Here is a 21,390-nt window from a genome sequence, read left to right as displayed (position 1 = left end):
TCGGAAGGCGAAAGCCTAGGACCCTGGGCAATACTACGCAAGACTGTTTTAGTTAGCTCTCAGAGCGCCAGACTAGGATGGGATGGCCACCATGTCCTTGACAAATTCAGAAATTTATATCGATGTCACAAAGCATTTGCCCCTCCACACACACACACACACACACCAAAAAAGAAGGACTTTTCTTTTAAAAATCCCAGAGCCAGAGGACGATTCCTATACCGTTTTCTCACTGTGGAACCCAAGAACTGAGGGCCAGGAGCAGGGTTCACCATCGCCACACACGGCGCCCACGACCTCTGAGAGCCTCCAGGGCGCCCGCTCACACACTGGACAATCCCAGGCACACCCTTCCACGCTCCCTCAGCTGCCATTCATCCTCTCCCCGGCCTCCCTCCTCACACCGCACTCAGGTTCCCCACACACACTCCCCCGCTCTACCCCATACACTCGCCGCCCTCCCTCTCCCACCTCCCCCCTCTCCCCCTCGACCCCTCGCGCCCCCGCGCACTGCCCCCCACGCCCCCTGTCCTCCACACGCACTGCCCCCGGACACGGCCCCCAAGTCGCTCAGCCACACTCCCCGCCCCGACTCCGTCTTCCCTCAGCGCACACGCACACCCAGCCCTCTCCCCAACTCACACCGTCCCCCCTCACGCACGCACATTCCCTCCCGACACTCCACATTCTTCCACACGCACCGTCCCCCCTTCCTCACCCACCCTCGCTCTCCACGCTTCCCGGCCGCACTCCCCCCGCCCCCGGCCCGGCCCGGCCCTCCTTCCGGGGACGTGTCTCGGGCCTGCACTAATGGCTGCGGCGCCTCCCGCCCTCCCCTTCCCCGAGGCCCCGGGAGCCGGAGCGGGGGCCGCCCGGGAGGAGCGCACTCACGCTGGCGAGCTGGGGACTGGGCATTGAAGTCCGGCGGCGGCGGGAGCGAGGAGGCGCCTCTCTCCTCAGTCACCTCGGCGGCGGCGGCGGCGGCGGTAGCGGTGGCGGCGGCGGCGACGACTCCCCCCCAGCCTCGGCGCGCGACACCCGGCCTGGCCCGGCGGCGGCGGCGGCGCGTGTCCACGAGTCCGTCTTGCTGCTGCTGCTGCGGCCGCCGCTGCGTCTCCTGCTGCCGCCGCTGGCCCCGCTGCCGCCGCTGCCCTGTGGCGTCGCCTCGCGCCGTGCCCGGCCGCCGCTGCCGCTCCAGCCGCTACCGGACGGACGACGGTTACAGCCCGGCCGATCGCGCCGCCGCCACCACCGCTGCGCGCGCAGCCGGAACCAGCTCCCGCCACCGCCCCTCAGGGGGCGCTGCGGGGCGCGGCGCGCACGCCCACTGGCCCGCCCCCCGCGCCCGCTGACTGGCTGGCCGGCCGGCTCGCGGCGCGGTTGGGCCCGCCCACCTGCCCCGCGGGGCTGTGACCCACTGCCCTCGGCGCCTCCCCCGCTCCTCCTCGTGGTTCGTTCCTCTCCGCACTCCCGGCTGCGGAAGGCGCGTCCATGTGACCGGGGAGGGGGGGCCGGTACGTGGCCAGGGGAGTCGTTCGCCCACGCCGCGGCCTCCGCATCCGCACCTGGGCAGAGGCGAGACCCGGCGGCCGCGCTGTGACCTGCAAAGTCGAGGGGCTTTTTCCCGCATCCCGAGCCGGGAGGCCTGGGGCCAGACCCTGATGGGATGGGGCGGCCACCCAGCCCTTTGCTCGGGGATTTCCAACTCTGAAGTGACAACCGGGGCAGCTCGGTTCTTGGCTGCCCTTCTTCGAGGCCCCAAATAAATAGCGTGCGTGTCTGCAGTTCTGCAGTTGCGAAGATGTTTCTGCGCCTCTCCTTGTCCCATCCCCGCGCGACACATACACATACACACACACACACACTCACATACACACACCCCAAAGAACCCTTCCTGACAGACCAGAATTCAAACTTCCGGAACGTAGCATCTTGGGCAAGTTATTTCCTCTCTCTGAGTGCTCTCAACTATTAATGGAAATAGCTATTAGCTACCTCCTGGGGCTCTTTTCACGTTTCAATGATATAATGTATGAACAATTCCTGATTAAGAGGAAATCCTGAATTTAAAGATTTCCAACCTAATGTCCTCTTTAACGACAGAGATTAGCCTAGAGATTCCAATATTCTCTCTTACTCTTGGAAGGTGACCAGAAATTCTTAAATTCTTTGTCAGACCACGAGTTCTAAGTTTTGGTTTGGAAAATGTGGTCACCGGTGAGTTAGGAGGCTGGTCTGGGCCACTGCTGGAGGGCAGCCAGACTAAGAGGTACTGGAGACTGGCTTGGGAGGATGAGGGGGAGGCTCATCCATGAGAGTTGGGGTACCAGGGCTCTGTCTTCCCTATCCATCCTAGGAAGTCATACCTGCCCAGAACTGGCATCTACCTAGAAGAGCCCCCTGCCCCTTGGGCTGCATCCTTCCCCCCACCAGACCACACACATGTTTATCTGGCCCTGTGGGGAGAAGCAATGGTCAGTAGACATCATTAGGCCATCCCCACAAGGTAGACCTGAGGCATTGCTCCTGGCCAGAAGGCTTCTATTAAAGCTTAACAGTAAAAAGAAAGGTCTTATGACTCAGCCACATCAAGCCACAGAACAGAACCCAAGATGTTCACCACCAGCAGGTGGCCCAGGAGAGGGTATTCCAGGGCAAGGCTGGCTGGCTGGCAGGACTGTGTGGGAGTTGAGAGGCCCTGAAAGGAGGGGCTGCAGATCAGAATCAAGGCCCTTGGATGAGGAGCACAGGCTCAGCTGCCCCTTGCATTCTGCCTGCCTCCAGCAGGCAGCATTTTCCACTTCCTGGAAGCACAGATTTGAAACAGAGAACTACTTCCTCCAGAAAACTTTTGTTGAGTCTTCTGGTCATTGATTCTTCCACTAAAATCTCAAAACACCTTGTGCAATCCTCTATCATAGCACTTATCACAGTGAATAGTAAATGTCTATTTTCATGATTCTCCCCCCTCCTTAGAATGACCTACTTGGGGCAATCAGGTACATGGTTGAACAAATGAATGCATCTTCCCTCATCTAGCTCTCAGCCTGGTCCTAAAATGTTAGTAAATAATACAATAACAACATAAGGAAAACAATAACGGCTATGATAGTGGCTACGAGTTATTAAGTATCTACTCTTTTCTAAGCCCTGGATAAGCTGTTTTAAAATATATTGTCAAGTTTACTCTTCAAAATAACCTTATTGGGCAGCCCGGTTGGCTCAGCAGTTTAGCGCCTGCCTACGGCCCGGGGTGTGATCCTGGGGACCCAGGATTGAGACCCGCATCAAGCTCCCTGCATGGAGCCTGCTTCTCCCTCTGCCTGCGTCTCTGCCTCTCTCTGTGTCTCTCATGAGTAAATAAATAAAATTTTTAAAAAACAAAACAAACAAACAACAACAACAACAAAAAACCACCAAAGTAACCTTATGAGGGATGCCTGGGTGGCTCAGCAGTTGAGCATCTGCCTTCAGCTCAGGGTATGATCCCAGAGTCCCAGGATCAAGTCCCACATGGGGCTCCCTGCATGGAGCCTGCTTCTCCCTTTGCCTGTGTCTCTGCCTCTCTCTCTCTCTCTCTCTCTCTCTCTCGGTCTCTCATGAATAAATAAAATATTTTTTTAAAAAAACAACCCTATGAGAAAGGTATTATTACTTTCATTTTAAAAGGAATTGGAAGGGGCAGCCCTGGTGGCTTAGCAGTTTAGCGCCACCTTCAGCCCAGGGCGTGATCCTAGAGACCTGGGATTGAGTCCCACATCAGGCTCCCTGCATGGAGCCTGCTTCTCCCTCTGCCTGTGTCTCTGCCTCTCTCTCTCTCTCTCTGTCTCTCATGAATAAATAAATAAAATCTTTAAAAAAAAATAAAAGGAATTGGAGGGGCAGCTGTATGGCTCAGTGGTTGAGTGTATGCCTTTGGCTCAAGGTGTGAACCCGGGGTCCTGGGATGGAGTCCTGTTTCAGGCTTCTCGCAGGAAGTCTGCTTCTCCCTCTGCCTCTCTCTGTGGGTCTCTCGTGAATAAATAAATAAAATCTAAATAAATAAATAAATGGAATTGGAGGGGCACCTAGGTGGTTCAGTCAGTTGAGCATCTGCCTTCGGCTCAGGTCACGATCCCAGGGTCTTAGGATGGAGTCCCACTTCAGGCTCCCTGCTCAGCGGGGAGTCTGCTTCTCCCTCTCATTCTCTCTCTGTAATCTCTCTCTCAAATAAATAATAAAATCTTTTTTTAAAAGGGGGGGGGAAGGGGATTGGAAGATCAGAGAGATGAAGTAGGAGACCCAGGATTCAGGTGTCTGCCTCTGAAGCCCAAATAAGCATCTTAGTCTTTGACTCCAATCAATAACTGTGTCTCTCAGAGTAGGCTGGAACCCCTTCTGAGATGTTGGAAACACCCACCTCTGAGAGTGAAAGCCCTGATACCATGACACAACCAGATAAGCAGGGAAATACTCTAACCTCTGACATAAATGATCTCACCCAAATGGTTTCCCAGGGATGACTGCACCCCTCAAAACAGCAGGAACTGGGCTGCAGGCACCTTTATATGGTGCGAACCACCCTTGGCAGTGAGATTCCCACATAATGAGTGCCCTGAGTTTATCCAGTACCTTTGCTGAAACCTTCCAATTGCCATTAGCTTATTAATCTTTGTGAGGTAAAGTTAGCAGTATTGTTGGACAGTTTTTTTTAAAGATTTTATTTATTTATTTATTCATAAGAGACACAGAGAGAGAGAGAGGCAGAGACATAGGCAGAGAGAGAAGCAGGCTCCACGCAGGGAGCCTGATGCGGGACTCAATCCCTGGACTCCAGGATCACACCCCGAGATGAAGGCAGATGCTCAACTGCTGAGCCACCCAGGCATCCCTCTTGGCCAGTTTTATAGTTAGCTTCTTCTTTTTTTTTTTAAGATTTTATTTATTTATTTATGAGAGACACAGACACAGAGAGAGGCAGAGACGCAGGCAGAGGGAGAAGCAGGCTCCATGCAGGGAGCCCCACGTGGGACTCGATCCTGGGTCTCCAGGACCACACCCCAGGCTGAAGGCAGGTGCTAAACTGCTGGGCCACTCGGGCGTCCCTATAGTTAGCTTCTTAAGAGCAGGAGCTGTATGGGTCTGCCACATACAGGAGTTCGAAGAAGTAATGGTAGTGTGGCAAAGAAATGGAGACCTTTGAAGAAGTGGTTTAGACAGAGGTGGGGACATAAGCCAGGTGCCTAGAACCCACCCTGGGATTGTAGACTGTTTCATCTGGCATCCTCGCATTGCCATTTAGTTCCTGGGTAGTCTTGGGAATTACTTCATCTAGTCTCAATTTCCCCATCTGTAAAATGGAAAAGGTAACAGTACTTACCTCCAAAGGTAGTTCTGAGCATCACAGGAATTCATATATATAACTTGGAACGATGCTGGACACCTAGTAAGTGTTCAATAAATATTAGCTAGTATTACAATTATTAGCATGGTACTTGGCACTGTGGAATGAATAAATGGAATAAGCACTGCTACTATGGTTGTAGAGTTTATTTCAAAATTGCAGGCTCTGCTACTTACTACTAGCTTTGTGACCTTGGACAGGTGGCTTAACTTCACGATGAACCTCTGTTTTCATCTGTGAAATGAGATAGCTCTGAAATGAAGATCTTGAAAGTGCTTTGTAAACTGTCCATCACTATATAAACATTAACCATTGTTTTGTACCATCTGCAGGAGTCTCAGCTCTGCCCCTTAGAATTCCTGACCTCTGAAGTTTCTTCATGTGTAATATGGCCATGGTGATCACGTCTCTCTCAGGGGGTTATTGTGAAAAAAATTAAATGATTAATGACAATATATTTATAGTACCTCACAGGGAAGAAGTGGACCATGCATGCTACTTCCCTACCCCCTAACAAGTGTTCCTTTTCAGTGTCCCAAAGTAAAGGAAGCTGCAGGGCACTGCAGCTGGTGGGAAATTGATGAAACCAGGGGAGCTGGGATTATTCCAGGCTCTGCCACTGTGAGGCCTTGCGCAAGTTACCCAACCTCTCTGAGCTTTCAGATTCCCTTCCTTTAACGAGACCCTTGAACTACTCTTACGGAAAGGACCCAGTTGGAAGCAAGGACCCAAATTCCCCACCCTCTATACCAGATGGGGTCAGGAGCCGCAAAAGAAGCGATCCAGGCTCTACAAAGTTGAACTGAGCTTGGGAGGCTCCCGCCCAGCACTGCTTGGCTTGTCCCAATCCTGTGGACCGGTCAGGAGAAGGCCACGGGAGGACCCCACCCCTCCCAAAGTGATAACCGGGGAGGAGGAGGAGGAGGAGGAGGCAGGGGGAGGAAGGAATGTACTGATTCACCGCCCCACCCATCCCCTGCCTCTAATCTCTCTTCCGGAATTTTACAGCCCTCTCGTACAGGGGCGGAGGCGGAGGGGGCAGGGCGCCGCACTCCGCCGGCTGCTGGAACCCCCCCCCCCCCCAACACACACACACACACACACACACACACACACACACACTCTCCCCGGGCAATCAGCGGCTGCGGGGAGCCCCGGAGAGTGGTGCACCGGCCCCCGGGCAGCGTGCCCCCCGCGGAGCGTGCTGGCGGGGGGCGGGGAGGGAAGGGAGCTGTGAATTCCCACGGGCCGCCAGGCTCGCTCCGGCGTGGCTGCCTCTCCTCTAGCCGGTAGGAGCCGGAGAGCTGGGGCGGAATCCCGGCTCGGGCCTGAGTGCCCTGGAAGGCCGCGGCCTCCTTCAGGAACTTTCCCGCGGCCAATCAGCTCTCCGGATCCCCATCTCCGCCGCAGTCAGGTGTAACTGGGTTTCAGCCAGAAACCCAGAGAGAAAACGACTTCAGGCACTGGCAGCGACGGAGAAGGAAAAGTTTAGAGACGTAGCTCAACCACCTTAGTTTAGCTTCCTCAAGATGGGACAAGGGCGGCTCGGACAAGGCGGGGATGTGCTCCAGGCGGTAGGTGCTGAGGGCCCGCGCGGTGGACTCCCCAGAGGAGCCCTGCACCCAGGCCTTGAACCAGCCCGTCCTGCTGGGTGCAGTTCACAGCATTCTCCGCTAACCTCGAGACTACATTTCCCCCGTTTGGCAGTCAAAAAATGTAAAAGAATTTGTTAATAACTGAAGCAAGTGCTGTTGGAACTGCAACTCCCAACAAAGGGATTAGGAGGTAATGATGGCCACAGCTAACATTTACTGAGTACTTACTCTGTGCCGAGGACTGTTGTTCTAAGCATTTGATACGTATGAACTAATTTAATTTTCAAAATAATGCTAGGACATGGAAATTTTTATTATCCTTCTATGGAAACTGTGATAACAGCAAAGCCACTTGACCAAAGTCACTCAGCCAATACATGATAGAGACAGGATCTGAACCCAGTGAGGATTTTTCCAGGGCCCCACACCCTCAACCACTATGCCATCTGCTGCTCCTGATGAGAATGTGGTTTGCGTCTACCCACCTGGACATTGGATTACGGTGTATGTTCTCTTCATTATGGCAACCTCTTTCAGAGTGACTTAGATTATCTGTGTGTGTATAAATGTTTAAATGTGCTCTCTGACTGTGATAATGTTTCTACACACTGAGACATCAAAGTACTAGGTTAAATGAGGCAATCAAGGTCACATTGTGAAATCGAGAAGATTCCTTCCCCAATGGTGCACAGTTGTCTTAATTCTGTCAAGTGCTAAGGCCAGAATCTTGACTTCCCCTCCAAGGGGGTCCCCTTTTACCTAGTGGTAACCTGGAGTACCCATCTCCACATCAGTGATCCTAATTTGACTACTGCTATGTTTTTCAAGGATGTTGCCCTGGCCCCCAAAACTTATTCCTTACCCTATTCTCATCTGTGTGCATATAAACTGCACCATTGGAGGTTTCTTTTTCTTTTTCTTTTTTTTTAAGATTTTATTTATTTATTCATGAGAGACACACAGAGAGAGAGGCAGAGACACAGGCAGAGGAAGAAGCAGGCTCCATGCAGGGAACCCAGTGTGGGACTCGATCCCAGGACTGCAGAATCAGGCCCTGAGCCAAAGGCAGGCACTAAACCACCGAGCCACCCAGGGATCCCCAACTGGAGGTTTCTTACTTGGTTTCAAGCCAAGATGATAGTTCATCTATTGTCAAAATGCAAACATTACAAGAGAGAAAAATAAACTGGATTTCACCAGCCATTTTCATGTAATGAGAACAAGATTATAAGAGCCTTCCTAAAAATGAGTTTTGGTGGAAGAGGGAGAGCAGAAGGACTATGAATCCCTGAATTAATGTCTGAAAGAACAGCAGAAATCATCTAGTGCAACCCCCCCTTTTATAAACCCAGGTAAAGAAAAGGAATGTCGCAGGCCTCTCAGAGATACTGAGATTCCGAGGAGAGGAAGGGGGGACCCTTGTGGGGAAGGGAACAGAAATAGAGGCAAAGGGACAAAAGACCAGGTTAGCCTCAATGTCAGAAGCCTTTCCTTCCAGTGGCAGGGGTTATTTTCCTAAGCAAGCTCTATGCCCGATGTGAGGCTTGAACTCATGACCAAGAGATCAAGAGTTGCCTGCTTCATTTACTGAACCAGCCAGGTGCCTCTCCAGTGGGGTTTTAAAAAATCTGTTCTCCCTGCAGCCTTAAAAATAATATATGCATTTTATGGTATGTAAGTTATACTTTAATAAAGCTGTTATAAAATAAGACATGCTTCTTATAAATATTTTTTAATTATAGAGATGAATATTTAATAAAGTAAAAGTCCCCCACAGTCATATCCAGAGAAGGAGCCACTTTTAACAATTTGTATTATATTGCTCCTCTAGATTTTTCTCTGCACATTCATATTTTTTTTCTGTGTATTCATTTACACATGCATGCCCACACCCGCGCTCATGGGTATGTTTAACAAAAATGGGATCGTTTCTCTTAACAATATGTCTTGGACAGTTTTCTATGTCAGTGCATTTAGATCTACTATATTCTTTTAAAGGCTGCCTACACAGTATGGATGAACTATAATTTACTTAACAGGTTCCCTAGTGATAGATACTTGGATTGTTTCCAATATTTTGCTATTACAAGCAGTACTGCAATGGACATTTTTGCACATGCATTTCGGAACCCTTTTAGGGGAATTCTGTATGACAAATTCCCAGAGAAACCGTTCCTTTTAAAACAGCATGCTTCATAAATTATCATTTTCATCCTATTCCAAGTGCTTTGACATAACAGCCTGTTCCTGATCCAAATGACATAAAGTGCTTAGGATATAGTACACATTAAATAAATGTTAGTTATTTTCATGATTATTATTGCCTTTGTTTCACAAAATCATTGGTCTGGTTGGAAGAAATCCATTCCTTCAGTCAACAATTATTGATGAGCTGCTGCCACATGATGGGCCTGAGGAGGCAAGGGTGAACAGAGGTAGATCCTGCCCTCAAGAAGTTGACAATCTCATTGTGGATGGATGTGTCAGCTGTCAGTTACAACACAGAGATAAGTACCACAAAAGTGGTATCCACAGGGGAGATAAGGGAGCAAGTAGGAAGGACACTAACCAGTCTGAGGAAGGGCAGGAATGATGAGAAAGAAGTAACAGCTTCAATTATCCAAAGAAGTAAAGTAGTTAGTGCCCCAGCCACCTAAGCAAAGGCCAACCCACCATCCCCAAGAGATACTGATAGGACCCACAAAACAAATCAGTGGTTCTCACATGTCCATCCTCAGATTGGTGCTAGTACATGGGGAAAGGAAGAAATTAAAGATAAAGTGGTGAATTTTTATATGTCAAATCTGTTGGATTTATTTTTTTTTTAGGATTTTATTTTTAAGTAATCTCTACACCCAATGTGGGGCTCAAACTCACAACCCCAAGATCAAGAGTTCTATGGTCTACAGCCTGAGCCAACCAGGAACCCCTGAACTTGTTTAGCTTAAAAGAAAGCCTTTCCACTTGACAGGATGAGCACTGGGTGTTATGCTATATGTTGGCAAATTGAACTCCAATTAAAAAAAAAAAAGATAGCCTTTCATTCTGAGAGTATATCCCTCCTTGTTTGGTGGGTTGTTTTTGTTTTGTTTTGTTTTGTTTTTTGTTCTTTTTTTTTTTTGTATTAAAATGTTCTTTCTTTTATGAAGCAGTGGTTGTAGTACATGATAGTTGTTTTTCTTGAATGTTCTTGTCTGACCAAACTAAAAGCTGGAAACCCAAGCTCAGATACCCTCCTCATTTTTTAAACTTTTGACTATTGATGACGTCTAAAAGTCTGGGGACCTCTGAGCCAAGGGACTTCTTTTATCATTATTACTGAAGTATAATTAACATACAGTGTTATATCTGAGCCAAGTAACTTCTAAGGTTCTTTCCATACCTGTGGTTATAAGATTCTCTGCTCAATAGTGATTAAGTCCCAGAGCTAAATTAAGTTTAGAATCCGTGAACCAAATCTTTTTCAACAGACCCCAGGTAAAAATAAATACATAAATACCTGAATAAGTAAAAGAAAGAAAAAAACAATTTGGTACCCTCTCAAACACTTTCATTTTTTGGTTCCCAAACCACATAAGAGTGTGTCAAGTTTTCATATAGACTTGGTCTCCTGTTCCCAGGAAATGCAGCACTGAAGAAGAGAAGCCACAGAAATAACAGATAGAAGGGATATGGGAAAAATCAATTGATGCAGTTTTCACAAACCTTTAAAATAGATCAATTTAGGTGATGATGGGGTTTCATGACCAGTGGTGACAGAGCCTCTGATGGGAATGCTGGTGTTTTTCTGGCATTTCTCTGAGTGGGCTGGAAGGGGAGGAAGGTGGGGTTCCCCCCCCTTCCACTTATAAAAAAATGGAAGTGATGAAAAGCAAAAGTTTCCTGTAATGTAGTGTTAAGAGGAACAAATGAAATGCAGCTCCTCTGCAGCCAGAAAATGCAAACCCTCTGACAGGCACTGGGCAGGCCCTCCCCACTGATGCTGCGGGCACTGGCTAAGTATTCACCACCACACCTGGCCCTGCTGTTGCCATGGCGACTTCTCACCTTTTGCATTCCTTGACTTGGGGGTTGAGAGTGGTTCAGGGCGCATTTGAGCTTTCATGTTTCTCCTTGGCTTCTGGAAAAGGAAAGGGGAGGCAAGGGAAGGATTCTAAGTTAGCTTGGCCGGCCTTGGCTGTTTGCTTTTGAGCTTATGTAACTAAAGCCTCACTAGGTGAGAGGCCTCTGCAGCAAGGGGAAGGAGTGGAAATGGCTTTGGCAGAGCCCAAAAGACCTAGGTTCAAATCCCAGCTCATCGATGAACCCCTCGTCTGGGCTGGCACTGGCAGGTACAGAGAAATGACTGAACAGCCAGAGTTGGCCCTCAGAGAGGCAGCAGTCCAGAGGGACAGCTGGGTCAGCAGAGCCAATATAAGTGTCTTCTCAGCGGCCAGTGCCCACTGCCCAGAGAGATGACCTTATAGGGAAGGGAGAACCAATATGGTACCCACATAGCATTGAGCAGCACTTTTAGGAACACTCCGGCAAGGATTCCTTCCCCTTGAGCATGAAGCCATCAAATTAAGGGTGTCAAGAACTGAGACTTCCACTATGACCCCAGGCAAATTAATTCATTCTCCCAAGCCTCACTTTCCCCATCTATAAACCAAAGCTAATGATAACTACCTTAGTCTCGTTGAGAAAAGTTGCATTCATTAATATATAATGATGAAGCAAAGAGCAGAGAGACCCAAATTCAAACCTCGACTCTCCGATGCTCAATTGAGTGACCTTGGATAATTCTGAACTTTGGCCCTTCTGAGCGAGATTCCTCACCTGTAAAAGGGTAACCATAATCATACCAACTCCTAAGAATATTGCTAAAATTACACGAGGTAATGTATAGCATCAGCATGTAGCAAAATGCTGCTTACTTCTTACTAACAAGTAGAGCTCCTGCCCCAGTGCCTGATGTGTCCTAAGTCAGATACTATTGCTGTTGTTACATGGCACCTGGTTTGCTTTTGGTAAACATTCCTTTCCCAGCCTTCTTCCAGGCTTCTTCCTTCTTTCCTCCAGCCACTCCACCTTTGTGCTTTCTTTAGCTTTCACAAGTGTTAGCTAGGTCTCTCCCAGGCCAAGGAGGGTGCAGCTTAAGATCCATGTCCCTCTCTCCCTCCCCAGTATCCCTTTTATCACCTTGGCTTAAGCCTCTCTTCCTGGTCTGAATGAAGGGGAGAGGGCCTGGGCCCATCCCCATGGGGCTCCCCTGAGAGTGAGGTGGGGAGAGGCAGGGAGTGCGTCATCCCTGATGCAATCACGGGCTCATTGCTTGGCCCACTTCCTTCTCTTTGGGTGTTTACCAGAGCCTGGATTCCACACGATCCCTTGGAAGTGTGCTCTGACAGCAGGGGCACGCAGCACAAGAAATCATGTGACAAAGCAGTACTGTGTCCACCTGGGCCTCATGCGCCATGGCTCAGGGACACAGGAAAGAGATACCAGGTGTGAGTCCTGAGGGAGCGGCAGGGAAGGCAGGCTCTAGGAGGGAGGGACTAATCCCTAGCTGATGCCAGGGCCAGCTTCCAGACCCAGCTCCCTGAGTCTTGATGAATAGGCCCTTTATCCTTGAACTGAGAAACTTAGGGGGAGGGAGCCACAGAAGGGGTCTCAGGTGACATGGAGACCCTGAACAAGCTCAGAAGATCTGGTCCCTTCCTTCCCAATAGAAATCCTAGCCGGGAAGAAGCTTGTTTTCCAATCATTTGCGTAGGATCTTCATTTGGGGTGGGGGAAGCCTCATCAATATCTCAGCCTTGGGATCCCTGGGTGGCGCAGCGGTTTGGCGCCTGCCTTTGGCCCAGGGCGCGATCCTGGAGACCCGGGATCGAATCCCACATTGGGCTCCCGGTGCATGGAGCCTGCTTCTCCCTCAGCCTGTGTCTCTGCCTCTCTTTCTCTCTGTGACTATCATAAATAAATAAAAATTGAAAAAATATAATAATATCTCAGCCTTGCTTAGGATGTTAGCAACATCCTAATAAGCACAGGTCGCCTAGTGCTAAAAAATGGGGCTTTGGGCAGTCAATTCTTAGCTCTTCCAGCTACTGGTTGGATGCCCCAAGCAAGCCACTTCCCGTCTACCTCTCAATTTCCCCTTGTCAAATGGGATAATAACAGTAGTCAACTTCAGAGATCAAGCCGGTAGGCCCACAAACAGTACAGGGCAATGGTAAAGCGCTTAATGACTGTTTGATATTGTTATTTTTATTCAGACCTTGGGGGGAGGCAGAGACAAAAAGCATCCCAGCATCAGCTGTTTGCTCCCAGATCCAAGCCCTGGAATTCTCTAGTGCTTAGAGAGCCTTTTTTTTTTTTTTTTTTTCTGAAGCTAGGGCCTCATTGTCCTTTCAATATCTAATGACTGTTTCCCAGTTATCAGGAGAGAATCTGACCTCCCCTCCCCCAGAGCTGTGAAACCAAGTAGCAAAACTTGCTCAAGTCCTGAGTCATTCAGCAAAACCGGCCCAAGGTAATCGGTGGATCAAGGAAACCAGATGCAGAGTGGGGAAAACCCAGCCACAAAGTCGGGGCCTTCTCTTAGGGCAATTCCCTCTGTTGGTCCCTAGGATGAGCTTTCACCCAGGTTCCACAAATAAGATGGCACCTGATACCTGAGAGCTTCCCAGGCCCTCTGGTGCCAGAACAAGACATTGGCTGCACCTAGGTCTCCAGCCCATGGCCAGGCCTTCCCACAGAATCTTGTTTGACACAAGATCTTGGACAAACTCTCTCTGTCCCTCCACACCCCAGTCCCAGTCCTAGGGAGAGTTGACACCTTGTCCTCCCATCCTCCCCACCCACTCATTTCTCAGCCCCTGCAACTTAACCCAGCCACTCCACTCCCATGGCTGATCTCTTAATTGGCAGACTACCTCCAGGCCTTTCCTTCCTGCCCTCTGTAAACATCCAGCACTGTTGACCACTCTATTCCTCTCTGGATTTCTCTGAGGTCATAGCTGCCTGGTTCTCCTTCCCCCTCAGCAACCAGCACTGTTCAATCTGGGTTGTTGGCTGCTCTCCATTCTTTAAAGGTTGCTTCCTGGTTCTGCTCTTAGCCCTCTTTCCTCCTAGCCTGCATTCCCTTCCAGAGTTAACCTGTGTCCAAGTCGTTAACTTCCACTGCTTTGCTGGTGACTTCTCAGTATCTCCAGCTCAGATCATCCCCCTCCCCCCCATTGTCACCTGCCTACCAGGCAGCTCTGTTTGCATGACCCCAGGCAGAGCAAAACCCATGTGCCCCAAAGTGAACTCCTTATCTCGCTCCCCCCAACCCGTTCCTCCTCCTGTGTTCCCCTGATGAATGTGCTCCCTTGATGAATGACACCACCTTTTCACCCTGTTACCCAAGCCAGCGGCCCCAACATCACACTGGCCCCCTCCCTGCCCTGCCCACAAATCACTCTACTCTTAACATCTTCTCAATCTTCCCGATTCTCTTCCATCTCTATGGTTTCTGCTTCAGTTCATGCTTTCACCATGACCTGAAGCCTAAATTTCTATGTCTTATAAATGGGATCTAGGCCTTAATTTCTCCCCCATTTGTACAGACTCATCCTGGAGTGTTTGCCCAGCTACAGTCCTTTTTCTAAGGACCCACTGTTGCCCACAGACCTTGCTGATGAGGTCCCCCCCCAAACCCCCATGTTGACCTCACTGAAGCCTACCCTGCTAACACCAGAACATTTTGAACCAGAGATGCACATCTGACCCAAGTTGAGTTGAATTCTATCTCCTTGGATTCTTGTCCAAATGTCCCCAAGGGTTACATCTGTAATAAAAAACTAGTGCAATAATCTAAAGAGACAATGGGGAATGGGCAATTGTGGCAAATGGAGAGTATGTGTCTTGTCTAAAGGTAGCAGCTGCTACTCTGCACTAGCAGATGGTTGCCATGGGAATATAAGCCCAGACTTGTCAGATATTCTGATTTTCCAGGTTTTTTTTTTTATGTGAAATTTACCAATTTTTAAATTTTGGGCAATAATTCATTCTTTTAAATGCCACTGGCTAAGCATATCTTGTGCATGATATTTGGCCTACAGGGCTGCCAATTTGTAATCAGCACCAGGGAGTCAGGTTTAAGCACTGGACCCAAAGCTAGAGACAGCCACTTCCTGCCAGTGTATGGAGAAGCAGAGAAAGCCCTCTGCATATAGAGAAAAAAGCCTGTTCCTGTTGGCTTCTTGCCCCCGATATGCCACATGCCCACATTTCCTGTCCCAACATCTCCTGCCCTTCTTTCCAGACCAGGGACTATATAATATAGTAATGGGCTCTGATGTCAGACAGACTTGGGTTCAAGTGCCAGCTCTGCAACTCTTCAGCTGTGTGCCCTTGAGCAAGTCACTTCATCTCTCTGAACCTCGGTTCCTTCCTCTGTAACATGTGGTATGTGTTTAATAGGGTTGTTATTGGGATTGAAGAAGCTATTACTCAGAAAGCCCTGAGCACAGTAAAGCACCCAGTAATCAGTGAATGAATGTTAGCCAATATCATCATTATTGCTATCAGCAGCAGTAGTGTCCTGCCTCCCAGCCTAGCCCTTGTTCCCAGAATGCTTCTTTTTTAAAGATTTTTTTCTCTAAAAGATTTTATTTATTCATGAGAGACACAGAGAGAGAGGCAGAGACATAGGCAGAGGAAGAAGCAGACTCCCTTCAGGGAGCCTGATGCAGGACTTGATTCCAGGACCTTGGGATCATGCCCTGAGCCAAAGGCAGATGCTCAACCATTGAGCCACCCAAGCATCCCTTTTAAAAAAGATTTTATTTAATCATTTGACATATAGAGAAAGCACAAGTATGGGTAGGAGCAGAGGGAGAAGCAGATTCCTTGCTGAGCAGGGAGCCCTATGTGGGGCTCAATCCCAGGACCCTGAGATCATGGCCAGAACTGAAGGCAGACACAAAACTGACTGAGCCACCCAGGTGCCCCCCCACACACCCCAAATGCTTTTTTGTCTGTATAACTCTCTGGGCTTTTACCATTTGCTCTTATTACATATCACTATTTTATCTGCCTTGGTATATTGTAAACTCCTAGAGGGGAAAAACACATTTTATCTCTCTTTATATTGAGTAAGGAAGTGTATGTTTTGTACACGATAGGTGCTCAAGAGACATTTATTTGTTGGTACACTACTGGAATTTAGGCTGTGGGAAAATAAAGACCTTGTCTCTGATTCAGTTGTGTAGCCCGAGCCTAACACAATGCTGAGCACATATAATACCCTCCATTAGGGGCGCCTGGGTGGCTCAGTCCGCTAAGTCTCCAATTCTTGATTCCTGCTCAGGTCATGATCTCAGGGTCCTAGGATTGAGTCCTATGTCAGAGTCAGCACAAAGTCAGCTTAAGATTCTCTCCCTCTCTCTCCTCCCCACCGCCCCACCCCCAGTTCTTGCACTCTCTTTCTCTCTAAAGTAAATAAATAGAATCTTTTTTAAAAGCCCTCAATTACAGACGCCTGGGTGGCTCAGTGGTTAAGTATGTCTGGCTTTGACTCAGGGCATGATCCCGGAGTATGGGGATGGAGTCCCAGATAGGGCTCTCTGTGTGGAGCCTGATTTTCCCTCTGCCTGTGTCTCTGCTTCTCTCTTTCTGTGTCTTTCGTGAATAAATAAATAAAAGTTTAAAAAAAACCCTCAATTAACATATATTGAATGAAAGAATGAAAGATATCTCTTCACATTCCACCAAGATTCTTTATCCTTGGTGGTTAGTGGTACAAATCTCAATCTACTGTTTAAAACAGTAGGTTCTGGGGATGCCTGGGTGGCTCAGTGGTTGAGTATCTGCCTTCAGCTCAGGGCATGATCCTGGGGTCCTGGGACTGAATTCTACATTGGGCTCCCTGTGTGGAGCCTGCCTCTCCCTCTGCCTATGTCTCTGCCTCTCTGTGTGTGTGTGTCTCTCATGGATAAATAAAATCTTTAAAAAATAAAAACAAAATAAAACAAGAGGTGGCAGCCCCGGTGGCGCAGCGGTTTAGTGCCATCTGCAACCCAGGGCGTGATCCTGGAGACCCGGGATCAAGTCCCGCGTTGGGCTCCCTGCATGGAGCCTGCTTCTCCCTCTGCCTGTGTCTCTGCCTGTCTCTCTCTCTCTCTCTCAATGAATAAATAAATAAATCTTTAAAAAAATAATAAATAAATAAAACAATAGGTTCTGGAATCTGTTTGGATTTTTTTTTTAATTTATTTTACTAAGAGAGAGAGCACAAGCAGGTAGACAGCAGGCAGAGGGAGAAGCAGGCTCCCCACTGAGCAAGGAGCCCAATGCAAGGCTCCATCCCAGGACCCAAAGATCATGACCTGAGCTAAGAAGGCAGAGGCTGACAGAGCCACCCAGGTGCCCCAGGAATCTCCGTTAATAACACCCCATTTTGGGGATCTCTGGGTGGCTAAGCGGTTTGGCACCTGCCTTTGGCCCAAGGCGCGATCCTGGAGTCCCGGGATCCAGTCCCACGTCAGGCTCCCGGCATGGAGCCTGCTTCTCCCTCCTCCTGTGTCTCTGCCTCTCTGTCTCTGTCTCTATCATAAATAAATAAATAAATCTTTAAAAAAGCACACCCCATTTTCCCTTTGGGGGACTATCCTTCTCCCCTTAGAAGGGCTGATGCCCCTTCAGCTCTGGGAATGGTCCTGTGACTCTGGGCTAGCCAATCAGACGCAGCTATCCCCTGACTATTGTGATTGGCTCAGGATGGGCTTATAACTCAATCAAAGCCAATCAGAGCCGGGGCTATTGGAAAGGAGAAATACGCTTTCCACACCAGAAGCTTGGTCATGAGAATATAAGGAAGGAGCTGCTAGTGATTGTACTACCACCGTGAAGAGAAAGCTTCCCTAGTAATGACACAGGAAAAGGTCTGAGGAAAGAAAAGAGATAGGTTCCTAACATTTTTTTTGAGCAAGTGGATCTAGCTGTGCCTGAAGCCAAGCCCTTGACTGTTCTGTTAGATACAGTAAATTCCTCTGTTGTTGCTGTTGAAGGCATAGTGGACATAGACATACACCTTTATGGGAATTTGCCAAGACCACAAAGATCCCCTTTCTCTAAGAACTGCCTCCTATTCACAGACTACACTAGTCACCATGTTTGTATGGTGGAACTCTTACACAGGCCACAACTGGTTGGGCCCAGAAAAGGACACGTATGGCTGCATAATCAGATAAATTCTTTGTCCTAGGGATTTGTTTTAGGACTGAGAGAACTGCATGCTTAAACTGAGGGATGAAAAATTGGGAGCTGGGAGAAGGTCACATTCACAGAGCAGCAGAGATGATCTGCTGAAGGAGAATGAGGCTGCCACACGCATGGAAGACGAAGCTGGAGGCCATGTTTTCCCAGAGATAGAGTGGAAAGAGAGTGCAAGAGAGCAGGGCTGCTGCTTCCTCATCCCTCCTGAGACTAATTACTTCTCCTCTTGGGTTCCATGAGATTTCTCAGTGTTCATAATTCTCTCCCCTGCCACCACCTCCTCCCCCCTTTTGAACTTAAAATAGCTCTAGTGGTGTTTGTCTTGTTTTTAAAGATTTTATTTATTTGAGAGAACATGAGCAGAGGGGGGCAGAAGGAGAGGGAGAGGCTGACTCCCCGCTGAGCAGGGAGCCTGACAAGCAGCTCAATCCCAGAACCCCGGGATCATGACCTGAGCCGAAGGCAGATGCTTAACCAACTGAGCCACCCAGACGCCCCTGTTTTATTTTTACTTGTAACTAAATGGTGTTCAGACAACCATCCCAGGAACAAGTCTGCTGCTAAACATCCTGTTCACTTGGCTGACAAAAACCCTGGCTCCCTGAATTGAGACAACTTCACATCCAATTACTACCTGTAACTGTGGCCCAAACACCTGGATTCACTAAACTGGCTTCCTCTTTTGTAAATTGGGAATAATAATGCCTACCATACTGGATTGTTGTGAAGACTAAATGAGATTAAGTGGAAAGAATAGCTTAGCACATTTTGGGGTACCAAGAAGCCATGTAATTGGTGTGAGCTGAAGGCAGGAGAGAGACTGGGTACAAGCCTAGAGCCAGTTCACTGGTGGGTCCCACACCGGACTAGCAAAGGAAACTTAAAGGTGCAGTCTTTCTCCCCATCAGCACCTTTTTCATCTCATTTGTACCAATTTTTCAAAAGCATTGAGGAAGAAAGGAATATCTTTGTTTTTAAACGTGTCCATTCTGGAAATCTATTCTAATAATATAGTCAAATAAGAGAAAAAATATATGCATAAGAATGCTCACTGCAGTAGTGTTTATATTAGAGAAAAATTAGAAGTGACTTAAATATCCAATACTGTGTTTCGCTTAGATGACAGTACATACATACATACATACAATATTTTTAAATAAAAAGTAAATATGGAATAGAATGAAAAATGTTATGGATTTAATGCAAAATTTGTCTGAATTTTAAGGTAAGGGCCCAATGTGTCCAAGAAGTTTTTCCCATTGTCTTACACTCCAGCACCATGCACACTGTCTCACACACCAGCCACCCAGCAATGCGTTCATTCATCTTCTCTGCCTTTGGGGTAACTTGAGTGGAAAAATTTAAGAAGCATTTATGTAAGTACAAGTCCTGAAGCCTCTAACATTAAAGGTATTGACAAGGATAAATGTCCACAACATTTTCCAAGTAAAAAAGACAGTTTACAAAAATATTGCAACATTTGTAAATAGTAGTTATATCATGCCATGGGATTTCAGGCAATTTTTTTTCTTCTTTATATTCTTACACATTGTTTGAAATTTAAAAAATGTACGTATTATATTTATGTGAAAAAAATAAAGCTATTTTCATGGGGCAGAGGAGGTTACTTTGATTTTATTTTCTCTTATATCGTCCTCGACACACGTTCTACCAGATTTCCTCTAACATATCTTTCTTCCTCAAGAATAAAGAGGTTTACCTGGCTGCTCAGTTCTCCATGAAGCTGCTCCAGACAGAAGCCGCTTCTATAGGGAAAGAGCCTGCCTGTCTGGCAGGAGTCCTAGGCAGCTGACTACTGCCCTCTCCTGGTCAAAATGGATCAGAGCCTGATGTAGCCAACACGATGTACCCAGTGCACCCTCCAAGGTCATCCCCAGAGGTATGACTTCTGGCTACTCCTGCAGTCAGCAGCGTGCTGCACATCAGTATCAGTAGCTCAGCACCTCATCCCAAAACATACTATGACCTGGGCATAACCAGGCTTAGCCTAATGACTGCAAACCCATCTGGACAATGTTGTCCATCCACTCCAAGCCAGAGGATCCTGGGAAATGCTCTATTCCAACTGCTAGAGCAAGTGATGGAGAGCTTTCCTGTCTGCCAGAAAACACTGATGGGCTTGGGATTTGAGAAAGTAGAAGACAGGATTGCAGGAGGACAAGCTGATCATAAAATCCCTTGTCCTTGTATGGTTCCTTTCACTTTTTAATGCATTTCCTGAAATAGTATAGCATGTACAAATAAATTCATACAAGGATGTCTGCTGCAGAATTGTTAATAACGACAAAAGGCTGGAACAATCTAAATATCCCTCTGTGTGGGAACATTTGGACAAAATGGAATAGGATGCAGCTGTTTTAAAAATGAGGTGGTTAAAAAAATGAGGTGGTTCTGGGGGCACCTGCCTGGCTCAGTTGGAAGAACATGTGACTCTTGATCTAAGGATTATGCGTTTGAGCCCGACATTGGGTATAAAGATTACTTTAAAATAAATAAATAACCTTTTAAAAAATGAGGTGGATTGGGCAGCCTGGGTGGCTCAGCGGTTTGGCGCCGCCTTCAGCCCAGGGCGTGATCCTGGAGACCCGGGATTGAGTCCCACATCAGGCTCTCTGCATGGAGCCTGCTTCTCTCTCTGCCTGTGTCTCTGCCTCTGTGTGTGTGTGTGTGTGTGTGTGTGTGTGTCTTTCATGAATAAATAAATAAAATCTTTAAAGAAAACAAAAACAAAAAAATGAGGTGGATCTGTACATGCTGCTATAAAAAGATTTCCAAAATTCATTAAGTTAAAAAAAAAAAAAAAAAGCGAGATGCAGAGCACCTGAATGGCTCAGTTGGTTGAGCATCCAGTTCTTGATTTCAGCTCAGGTCATGATCTCAGGGTCAAGGGATCAGGCTCCACGTTCAGTGTAGAGTCTGCTGGAGATTCTTCTCCCTCCTTCTCCTTTCCCCTACCTGAGCTCTCTTGCTCTCTTGCTGTCTTGCTCTCTTTCTCTCAAATAAATAAATACAATCTTAAAAAGGAAAAGCAAGATGTATCAGAATCAATAAGTGTGAGTATATGTGTCTGAAATAAGGATATGTATAACTGCAGAAATAAGTTTTTAGGTATATAATCAGAAGGAAACAGCAGAAACTAATAATCAT

General features: G+C 47.8%; 1 protein-coding gene and 1 long non-coding RNA gene across 4 annotated transcripts in view; both read right to left on the bottom strand.

The window, feature by feature from the left end:
• PTP4A2 (protein tyrosine phosphatase 4A2) overlaps positions 1-1,223 on the bottom strand; it is a 31,556-nt gene extending 30,333 nt beyond the window's left edge. Inside the window, exon 1 of the mRNA XM_072827332.1 lies at positions 892-1,223. The gene's annotated coding sequence lies outside the window, so the exon portion shown is untranslated. The remainder of the gene's footprint in view (positions 1-891) is intronic.
• Positions 1,224-4,762: 3,539 nt separating this feature from the next.
• The window catches only part of LOC140634018 (uncharacterized), a 54,251-nt gene continuing 37,623 nt past the window's right edge, over positions 4,763-21,390 (bottom strand). The window contains exons 2-4 of one of the 3 annotated variants that reach the window (XR_012031582.1): positions 11,647-11,796; positions 11,026-11,098; positions 4,763-5,422 (exon numbers count right to left, since the gene is read on the bottom strand). This is a non-coding gene — a long non-coding RNA (uncharacterized lncRNA). Of the gene's footprint in view, positions 5,423-6,641; positions 9,390-11,025; positions 11,099-11,646; positions 11,797-21,390 lie in introns of those variants that run through there. The other 2 variants (XR_012031583.1, XR_012031584.1) reach the window with 2 other exon arrangements.

This window comes from Canis lupus, chromosome 5 (assembly GCF_048164855.1).
Source record: "Canis lupus baileyi chromosome 5, mCanLup2.hap1, whole genome shotgun sequence".
Classification (NCBI taxonomy): domain Eukaryota; kingdom Metazoa; phylum Chordata; class Mammalia; order Carnivora; family Canidae; genus Canis; species Canis lupus.
This window is presented reverse-complemented; position numbering and strand designations above follow the sequence as displayed.